This window comes from Phoenix dactylifera, chromosome 16, assembly GCF_051530095.1.
Source record: "Phoenix dactylifera cultivar Ajwa chromosome 16, Ajwa_hap1_PhDact_Kaust_v1.1, whole genome shotgun sequence".
Lineage (NCBI taxonomy): Eukaryota > Viridiplantae > Streptophyta > Magnoliopsida > Arecales > Arecaceae > Phoenix > Phoenix dactylifera.
Window position 1 is genome coordinate 8947113 of NC_143205.1, and position 9398 is coordinate 8956510.

The following is a 9398-nucleotide window of genomic DNA, read 5'->3' on the forward strand; positions in this document are numbered from 1 at the left end:
GCGAAGGGCCAGGGCGCGGTGATTGGCGCCAAGGGGACAGAGGGGACTCTCTGGACGTTGGCGTGGCGCTGGCAGGCGTCGCATTTCCGCACGTGGTCCTTCGAGTCCTCCAACAAGGTCGGCCAATAGTAGCCTTGCCTCATGATCTTATGCGCCAAGGACCTAGCCCCCAAGTGCGATCCGCAGATGCCTTCGTGGACTTCGCCGAGGGCGTAGGCCGCTTCCGCGGGGCGGAGGCACCTTAAGAGGGGGGCGGTAAACGAGGTCCGATACAGCCTCCCTTCATAAAGTACGTAGTGGGCGGACTTCTTTACAAGCCGCCGGGCCTGATCTTCGTCTTCAGGGAGGATTCCTTCGGTGAGGTAGGCGACGAGCGGGTCCATCCAAGACGGCTCCGGATCAATTGCCATCACCGCTCCAGCCCCGTCAATGCTCGGGGCATCCAGGGTCTCCAGGTAGATTGCCCTCGACAAGTTGTGCGCGTCTGCGTCCACTAGGCGGGACAACCTGTCGGCCCTGGCATTTTCGCTCCTCGGGACCTGCTGAATGTCAACACTGCCGAGGTCGGGAATGAGTGTTTGCACCTTCCGGACGTAGCTCTGCATGGTCGGGCTCCGCGCCTCGAACTCCCCTCGAACCTGCCCGACCACCAGCTGGGAGTCGGTGAAGACTTTCAGACGCCGGATGCCGAGCTCCTTGGCGAGTTTGAGTCCCGCGACTAGGGCCTCGTACTCCGCCTCATTGTTGGTCACTGAAAATCCGAACCTCAAGGCATACTCGGCTATCACTCCATCGGGATTGGTGAGGACCAGCCCAGCCCCTCCACCTTCAGGGTTCGACGACCCGTCAATGTGGAGCGTCCAGATCGGGAGATCGAGGCTGGGTGTCTCCGGCGGCTTAGGTTCCGCCTCCTGCACAGTGCACTCAGCGAGAAAGTCCGCGAGCACCTGGGCCTTGATGGCTGGTCGGGGCTGGTAGCGGATGTCGAACTCACCAAGTTCTACTGCCCACTTCACCAGCCGTCCCGCATTCTCTGGATTGCTGAGAATCTGCCGCAGTGGTTGATCGGTCAAAAGGGTGACAGAATGAGCCTGGAAATAGGGGCGAAGCCTCCTGGTCGCAGTCAGCAGCGCGAAGGCGATCTTCTCAGCCTTCGTGTACCGCGTCTCGGCATCCCGGAGGACTCGGCTGATGTAGTATACAGGCTTCTGAAGTCTTGCCTCTTCCCGAACCAGTACTGCGCTGACTGCGGTTGGGGAGACCGCCAGGTAAAGGTAGAGCATCTCCCCCTCTTGCGGCTTGGACAGCAGGGGAGGAGACGCCATGTACTCCTTGAGCTGGTCGAACGCCGCATGACATTCGGCCGTCCAGAGGAAGTCTTTTGGGCGCTTCAACACCTTGAAGAATGGTTGGCAGCGTTCGGCCGACTTTGCCACAAATCGTCCGAGCGCGGCGACCCTTCCAGCGAGCTCCTGAACCTCCTTCACTTTGGTCGGAGGGGACATATCTTGGATGGCTTTGATCTTGTCCGGGTTGGCCTCGATCCCGCGCTGGTTGACAATGAAACCGAGGAACCTCCCGGCCGAAGCACCAAAAGCGCACTTCGCTGGGTTTAGCTTCATGCGAAACTTTCGCAAGGTGGTGAAAGTCTCCTCCAGATCTGCAATGTGCTGGTCTGCATGGCGGCTTTTTACCAGCATATCGTCCACGTACACCTCCATATTCCGGCCGATCTGCTCCTTGAAGATTTTATTGACGAGGCGCTGGTAAGTGGCGCCAGCGTTCTTCAGACCGAAGGGCATTACCTTGTAACAGTACAGCCCCCGGTCTGTTATGAAGGCAGTTTTCTCCTCGTCCTGTGGAGCCATCATTATTTGGTTGTAGCCGGAGAAGGCGTCCATAAAAGACAGTAGCTGATATCCGGAAGTCGCGTCGACCAGTTGGTCTATCCGTGGAAGCGGAAAGCTATCCTTGGGGCACGCCTTGTTCAGGTCGGTGTAGTCGACGCACATCCTCCACTTCCCGCTCGCCTTCCGGACAAGTACGACGTTTGCCAGCCACTCGGGGTAGCTCACCTCTCTTATGAAACCTGCCTCCAAGAGTTTGTCTACCTCCTGGTCGACCACCCGGATCCGATCCGGGGCACAGTGTCTCTTCTTTTGCTTTACTGGTCGGTGGGTCGGGTCGACGTTGAGGGCGTGAGAAACGACCTCCGGGTCGATCCCAGGTACATCGGCCGCCGACCAGGCAAACACATCTGCATTGGCTCGGAGGAATTCCACTAACCGGAGCCGAGCTTCCAAGTCGAGGTTGGCACCGACCCGGACCGTGCGGTCCGGGCGGCCTTCTTCGAGGGGAACTTCGATTACGCCCTCGGCCGGCTCCCCGTGCCGCAAGGCCACTTCGTCTCTGGCGTCAAGTGACTCGACGCTTAGGGCCTCCATGAGCTTCTTCCCTTTGAGAGTTGCTAGGAAACACTGCCGTGCGGTCGGCTGGTCACCTCGGACCTCTCCAATCCCGGCCGCTGTGGGGAACCGCATGAGCAAATGGTAGGTAGAAACCACCGCGCGAAGGGCGTTCAGTCCGGGTCGTCCGAGGATAGCGTTGTAGGCCGAGGGGACACGGACGACCAAGAACCCGAGCCGCACCGTGGCTTCTGCGGGTGCAATGCCCGCAGTCACAGGCAGCTCGATGACACCTTCGGCCGAGATAGCGTCTCCAGTGAATCCTATGAGGGGGGTGGATGTTTTGTGCAACAATTGTCGGGAAAAGCCCATCTTTTGGAAGGCCTCGTAATACAAAATATCAGCTGAGCTTCCACTATCCACAAGAACACGCCTTACATCGTAGTCCGCCATAGTGAGAGAGATCACCATGGCGTCATCGTGGGGAGTCTGAACCCCCTTTACATCTTCATCACAAAAAGTGATTACATTTCCGACCCGCTGCCTCTTCGCGACGGCCACTCCTGATACTTCCGCCGAGCCCCCTGCGTTCCTCACGGGCCGAGAGCAGCCCCCAGTGATGGTGTGGATCACTCCCGCAACGGGTCGATTCTGCTCCCGAGGCTCCTGAGGGGCCGGGTCGGCTGGACGCGGGTCTGCGGGGGGACGTCGGTCGTTTACATATCGACCGAGACGCCCTCGGCGAATGAGAGCCTCGATCTCGTCCCGAAGCTGGAAGCAGTCTTCGGTATCGTGGCCGTGGTCTCGGTGGTACTCACAGTACGCCCGAGAAGGCTTCCTCCCAGGGATCTTCTTCATCTGCCTCGGGACCGGGAGGTCCTCCCGCCCCTTGACCTCCATGAGGATCTGGGCCCGGGGGGCCAGGAGTGGGGTGTACCGGTTGAAGCGTCGGTGCGGAGAACGAGGGCGTGTGGCGCCGTGGTTCCTTGCTGGTGACGGGCTTCTGCGCCGGCGTTGAGGCGTCGGGCTCCTCCTCTGGGGTGCCTCTTTTCGCCTTTTCTTCCCGGGCTTTAGAGGAGTCTCGGCGGCCTCCTTGTTCCGGTGGGAGGCTGCCTCCTCGGCGTCTGCATACTGGTTTGCCCGAGACAACAGCTCCGGGAAGCTCCGCGGCAGGCGTTTGTCCAGGGAGAAGGTGAGTCTGCCCTTCCGGAAGCCTCGCTTCAGGGCTGAGAGAGCCACCTCCTGGCTCAAATTCCGGACCTCCAGTGTTGCCTTGTTGAAGCGGGTGAGATAATCCCGCAGGCTCTCTCCCTCGTTCTGCCGGACATCGAAGAGGGAGTCGGAGACCAGTCTTCGCCGGCTACTGACGGCGAAATGGCTGATGAAGAGACGGGTGAACTGGTGGAAGGACTGGATGGAATTAGCCTCCAGGCCGGCGAACCACGCCCTTGCCGGGCCGCGGAGGGTCGCCGGGAAGGCCTTGCAGAGGAGAGGATCCGATGCTCCATGGAGGAGCATAAGAGTCCTGAAACTCTCCACGTGGTCCCGTGGGTCCGCCGCCCCGTCGTAGGGTTCGATCGCCGGCATTTTGAACCCCGGCGGGTTTAGGGTTCGCAGGATCCTTGAGGCAAGCGCCGGCTGGGAGGAGATTTCCAAGTCGGCGAAGGGATCTTTGGAGTGGCCCTTCAGGACCTGGAGCTGTCTGTGGAGATCGTCCACCCGCCGGTCCAGGGAGCGCGACCGGTGGGTGGGAGACAAGGAGCGGCGCGAGGGGGACCGACTGGAGTGCGGGCCCCTCGAGGACTGGGGTGTCTGAGAACGCGCCCGGGTCCGCCTCTCGTACCCCGCGCAGCTCCGATGAGAAGGTCCTGGCAGAATGGACCGCACTCGAGAATCCTCCCCGCGCCGGCGCTCCTCTCCATGGGAGAGGAAGGAGCGCGGGTTGTGAGGAAGAGGCGAGTGCTCGGGGAGCAGCGGCTCCTGAGCCCGCTGCGGCACCCGAGAGATCACACCCTGCAGATTCTGCACTGCCTCCGCGAGGGTGCGAACCTGCTGGGCTAGCTGGTCGAACTGAGCAGGTTCGACCGTCTGAATGGGAGGAGAAGCGGTGGAATGCTGCTGAGAGTGTGTTGGGGACGCAGCAGCCTCCCGGCCAGAGGCGCGAGAGGCTCCGCGACCGGAAGCATTGGAAGCTCCGCGACCACCTCGCCGTGCCATTACGATCGTTCTGAGATTCGGTGCCCTCCTTCTAGCGCCAACTGTTGCTGGTGGTCCAAACCGAGAACGATTGACACGACGGTGTGAACGGGGTTCCGCCTGAGTTGTCTTGGTTGGTGCTGGTTGCGCTCCACCTTCCGCCAAGGAACCTGCAAACAAGCCTTGCACCACCACCAGGGTGGTGATGGCCCTCCGACGGTCAAGTCAGAGGAGATTGGAGGAGGAGAGATGATAATCACAAGTGGGAGAGAGTGCTCTGGGAGGTATTGCTTACCCCCCCCTTCTCCCCCCAGCCGCATATATACCTGGCTGGGAGGTCTCTCAGGGGGGTTTGTCGTCGTGGGGCACGATAGAATGGCCACTGACATGGCCGTTACGGGGCGTCGTGGAGCAGCGCTGGGTACGGTCATGGCAGGGCGTAGTGGAGCTCCGCTTTGTACGGTTGATACAGGAGATCGTGGGCAGCATCGGGTACAGCCGTTGCAGGGAGTAGTGGAGCAGGAGGCCGCGGCGTGCCTCTGGAGAATAGCCTGTCGTTATCAAAAGATCTCCGACTCGGGGTCGGAATGCTGGATCATAGGGCAGCCGACCCGGGGTCGGGCTGCGAAGCCGAGGAGGTCCGACTCGGGGTCGGAGTGCTGGATCATAGGGCAGCCGACCCGGGGTCAGGCTGCGGAGCCGAGGAGGTCCGACTCGGAGTCGGAGTGCTGGATCATAGGGCAGCCGACCCGGGGTCGGGCTGCGAAGCCGAGGAGGTCCGACTCGGGGTCGGAGTGCTGGATCATAGGGCAGCCGACCCGGGGTCGGGCTGCGGAGCCGAGGAGGTCCGACTCGGAGTCGGAGTGCTGGATCATAGGGCAGCCGACCCGGGGTCGGGCTGCGGAGCCGAGGAGGTCCGACTCGGGGTCGGAGTGCTGGATCATAGGGCAGCTGTAGCTTTCCTGGATACGCGTGCCGATCACGTGGGGCATGGCGGCTCAATTCCCCCATAACATCATGTATGACCAATCTCTCATGCATTGTAGATCAATATATATCTTTTTTTTTCTGAAAAAATAGAGCATACTAGGAAGAACACGGTGGCATATGAGAAAGAAACAATTCTTATTTTTTTTGTTCCTTTTCAACATGAGGAGTGCATGGAGAAAAAGAGTTTGGGTTTTGCAATCCAGTCTTGTATGGTTGGGCTACAACATTTTTTATTGTAAATGATATGCCTCGGAATTAGCTATAGTCGATATGGTAGACGGACTAATGGGAGCTTACCACATAGCTGCAGGTTGACTACTCAAAGCTCGCCATGTGGCTTACCCAAAGGCAAGTAGAGAGTCCTTCACATTTCAAACTTTCACCCCCACCAGCTGGCAATAGATTGGCTATGATCGTGAATTGCTTCTAAAGAAGCATGATACATGAGCAATCCATGCGGCTAGGAAGTGTGGGCACAATTCACATGCAAGATACGTAGGCTATTACCATAATGGCCAGTGCACATGCCCAAATCACTCGGCGACAAGCTCTGGCCCTCACCTATATATTACGTTCCAAGGGTCTTCTAGGTAAGTTCTCTTTTGAGTCTCATATATTGCCACTTTGCCGCTTTCAAGCCTGTCTCTATTCCTCAAGACTGACTTTGTCCCCATTTGGCAAAGCTTTTGATGGGCCAGAAAGTACTTTCTGATCCTCCAAAAGTACTTTTTGGATGAAATAGGAGAGTTTGATAAAATAATCTGAAAATTATTTTAGTTTTGCGAGAAAGCTAAAACAACTTCTTGGAAGAAGCTCCAAAATGGAGCTTCTTTAGAAAAGAACTATTAGCATGCATCAAAAAGCTATTTTGATTTATATTTTTTTTGGGAACCAAAATATCCATGATAAAATATTACAATTATAAAAAAATATTTTTTTATATTATAGAAATCTGCAGAAGTCCTAAGAAAAAAAATAAGAAACCCTAATACATTGATATGTTATTGTATTATACTATATATACAATATAATATTACAATATATTATAATACATTGATATGTTATGTTATATCATATCAAATTATGTTATATTATTATGATATATAGGGGTGGCAATCGGGTCGGGTTGGATCATAAACAGGTCGAGTCACATGTAGGTCGAGTCAGAAAATCATAAATCTGAACCCGACCTGTTTATTAAATGGGTTAGAAATTAGAACCTGAACCTATCCTGTTTAATAAACAGGTAATCCGATCCAACCCGTTTAACCTGTTTAATAAACAGGTAACCTATTTGCCTAACCCAACCCGACCTGTTTAACCTGTTTACCCAATCCGACCCATTTAACTTGTTTAGACCTGTTTAACCTGCCCAACCCAACCCGTTTAACCTGCCCAACCCGACCCGTTTAACCTGTCCAACCCAACCCGTTTAACCTGTTTAATAAATAGATAACCTCTCAGGCTGCTAGCCTTAGGCCTTAACCCAACCCAATCCGATCCAACCTATTTTATACATTAAGCATCATAAGAAAAAAATCAAAAAAAAAGATCCCATTCATTACAAAAATCAAGAAAACATATCCCATTCATTACAGTTTGTGCAAAAAGAGGCCATGTTTTTATGTTCAGCGCACAATGCAAAGCGCTGCTCCCATTCCCTTATTCGAAGAGCTTACAGTGTAAAGATAGCGCAGCAACAAAATACTCACAGAGAAAGGATGAAAATTTTGATGTATTTAATATTACATCATCAGATAATAGAGTAAGAAAGGTTTCATTCTATGTTCTGCATGTATGCATGCAAACATCGAGTCAGAGACAATGGATGCTCATGTCTTCGTCTTATTGTCAACCCTTTCAAGAAGGACGTAAATCTTTCCAACGGGTAAGTTACAGACTTGAAAGCCCTACTACAGTCTGCGGCTCTGCGCTGGCCCATCCAATCCGCTGCTTATCATTGTCATAAACAACTAAGAGGTCGAGCATCGATATATCTGCAATCGTCCAGCAACGGGATGAAGTTAGTAAGTGGTAATCTGAGAATCATCTCCTGCGACACCCCTACTTTTTTTCTTGCCAATGTCAGCAAAATTAGAAGAATCCTACCTCCAATTAAATTTATATTGTTGTGTAGCCCTAAGCATCAGCTCCAATTGCCAATAGAAGAACAACCAGGCCCTGAATACAAATGCATTAGACAAGTTATTTGTTTGATGTTTGCCATTAAAAATCATATTAGGTAAACATAAGATCCACTGAAATGCTTATCTTTTTGGGGGTCATAGTTTTTCAGACCAATTTGTAGCTCAATGGTTTCAGTAAAATTGCGCTTCTTCTCCCGAGAATCATTTGCAATCTGAGAGATTGCTCCCTCAAAACATCGCTCTGTAACTTACTGTAGAAGTGGTAAAGAGAACAGATAATCAGTTTTCAATAACAGAAATATAAACACTGATAAAAATGTGGCTGCTAAAACATGATATTTCCATAAGCCAGAAAGCAGCAGCGTATCTTAGGAAAGAGCTTGAATCGCAGAAAAGTTGATTAATACAACTTGATTAATACAAATCAAAGATCCTGTATCGCATAAAAGTTGCTTCAACAGATGGCAAAAAATTAATGAAAAGATAAGGAGAGAAAAGAGTTTGGTACCTCAATATAAGGGGACAAAAGTTATGTGATCGAACAGATCAAGTACCAGTTGCCTGCACCAACTTCAGATCACAATTTAAGTTCATATCGGGCACAAATGAGTCACGCCAACACTAGGGAGAGTTCGCCTGAACGTCTAAATAATCAGATTTCAAGCTAAATAGATAAACCAAACAGGATGAGGAACCAAGTGGAATCTGGTCTCAAGCTAAATGATTAGATCTCCATTCATTTATAGCTACATGAATGGTTACCTTATATACATCCAGACAGGATGAGGAACCAAGTGGGACATAAGAATAGCTACCAAATAGCTATATTGAATAACATAAGAATGAACCTGTCTCATTATAACATAAGAATGAGATAGATGAAAACAACAAGATTCATAGTTTCTATAAAGTAATCATATATTGAATAAGAAACTACCAAATAGCTATAAATATCAACTTAATATTGTATAACCACCATCATAAGGTCCATAACTCCATAAGTCCAATGACACCATCCATAGTCAAAGCAAAACTAAAGAAAGAAAGAAACAATAACAACATCCATATCTAAACCAAAACCAAAAAGGAGTTTCCATGATCATGATTCATCTCACTATGAATTAGATTCAACATTGGCCGAGCATTGAGTTGATTGAGTTTCATTGTAGGAACTTGAGTTTATGACATCTTCTACAGTCTCATCCAACTCGGCCTCCTCAACATCTACATTGAAATATTGCAATAATTAATAATAAATTCATTCAAAAAATAATAGATATATAATTGATAAAACATATACCTTTCTTTTCGAACACCCAATCTCGAGTACAAATTAAGGCCTCGGCAATATTCGGTTTAAGAGAACTACGAAACTTATCAAGTACTCGCCCACCAATACTAAAAGCAGATTCAGAGGCGACTGTAGATATTGGAATAGTTAGAATATCATGTGCCATAAGAGAAAGTTGAGGATAATGAGACTGCTTGGTTTTCCAAAAATCAAGAAAATCCAAATTGGACATCCTATCAACTCTAGGCTCATCCAAATATAATTCCAATTGAGACTTCTATGCAGTAGTCACAAATCAAAGCTTTCAAATGTATCAAAATCCTACATTATTGAAAAAATGGAATAAGTTATTTATAAGAAACAATACCA

The 9398-nt window shown here is 51.2% G+C and overlaps 1 long non-coding RNA gene across 1 annotated transcript; it reads right to left on the reverse strand.

Annotated features, from left to right (window-relative positions):
• Positions 1 to 6857: 6857 nt before the first annotated feature.
• On the reverse strand, positions 6858 to 8853 carry LOC113461327 (uncharacterized). Its single transcript, XR_005507846.3, has 3 exons — positions 8247 to 8853; positions 7701 to 7989; positions 6858 to 7588 (listed from the first exon to the last, which is right to left on the reverse strand). It is a non-coding gene; the product is annotated as an uncharacterized LOC113461327 (long non-coding RNA).
• Positions 8854 to 9398: the final 545 nt, after the last annotated feature.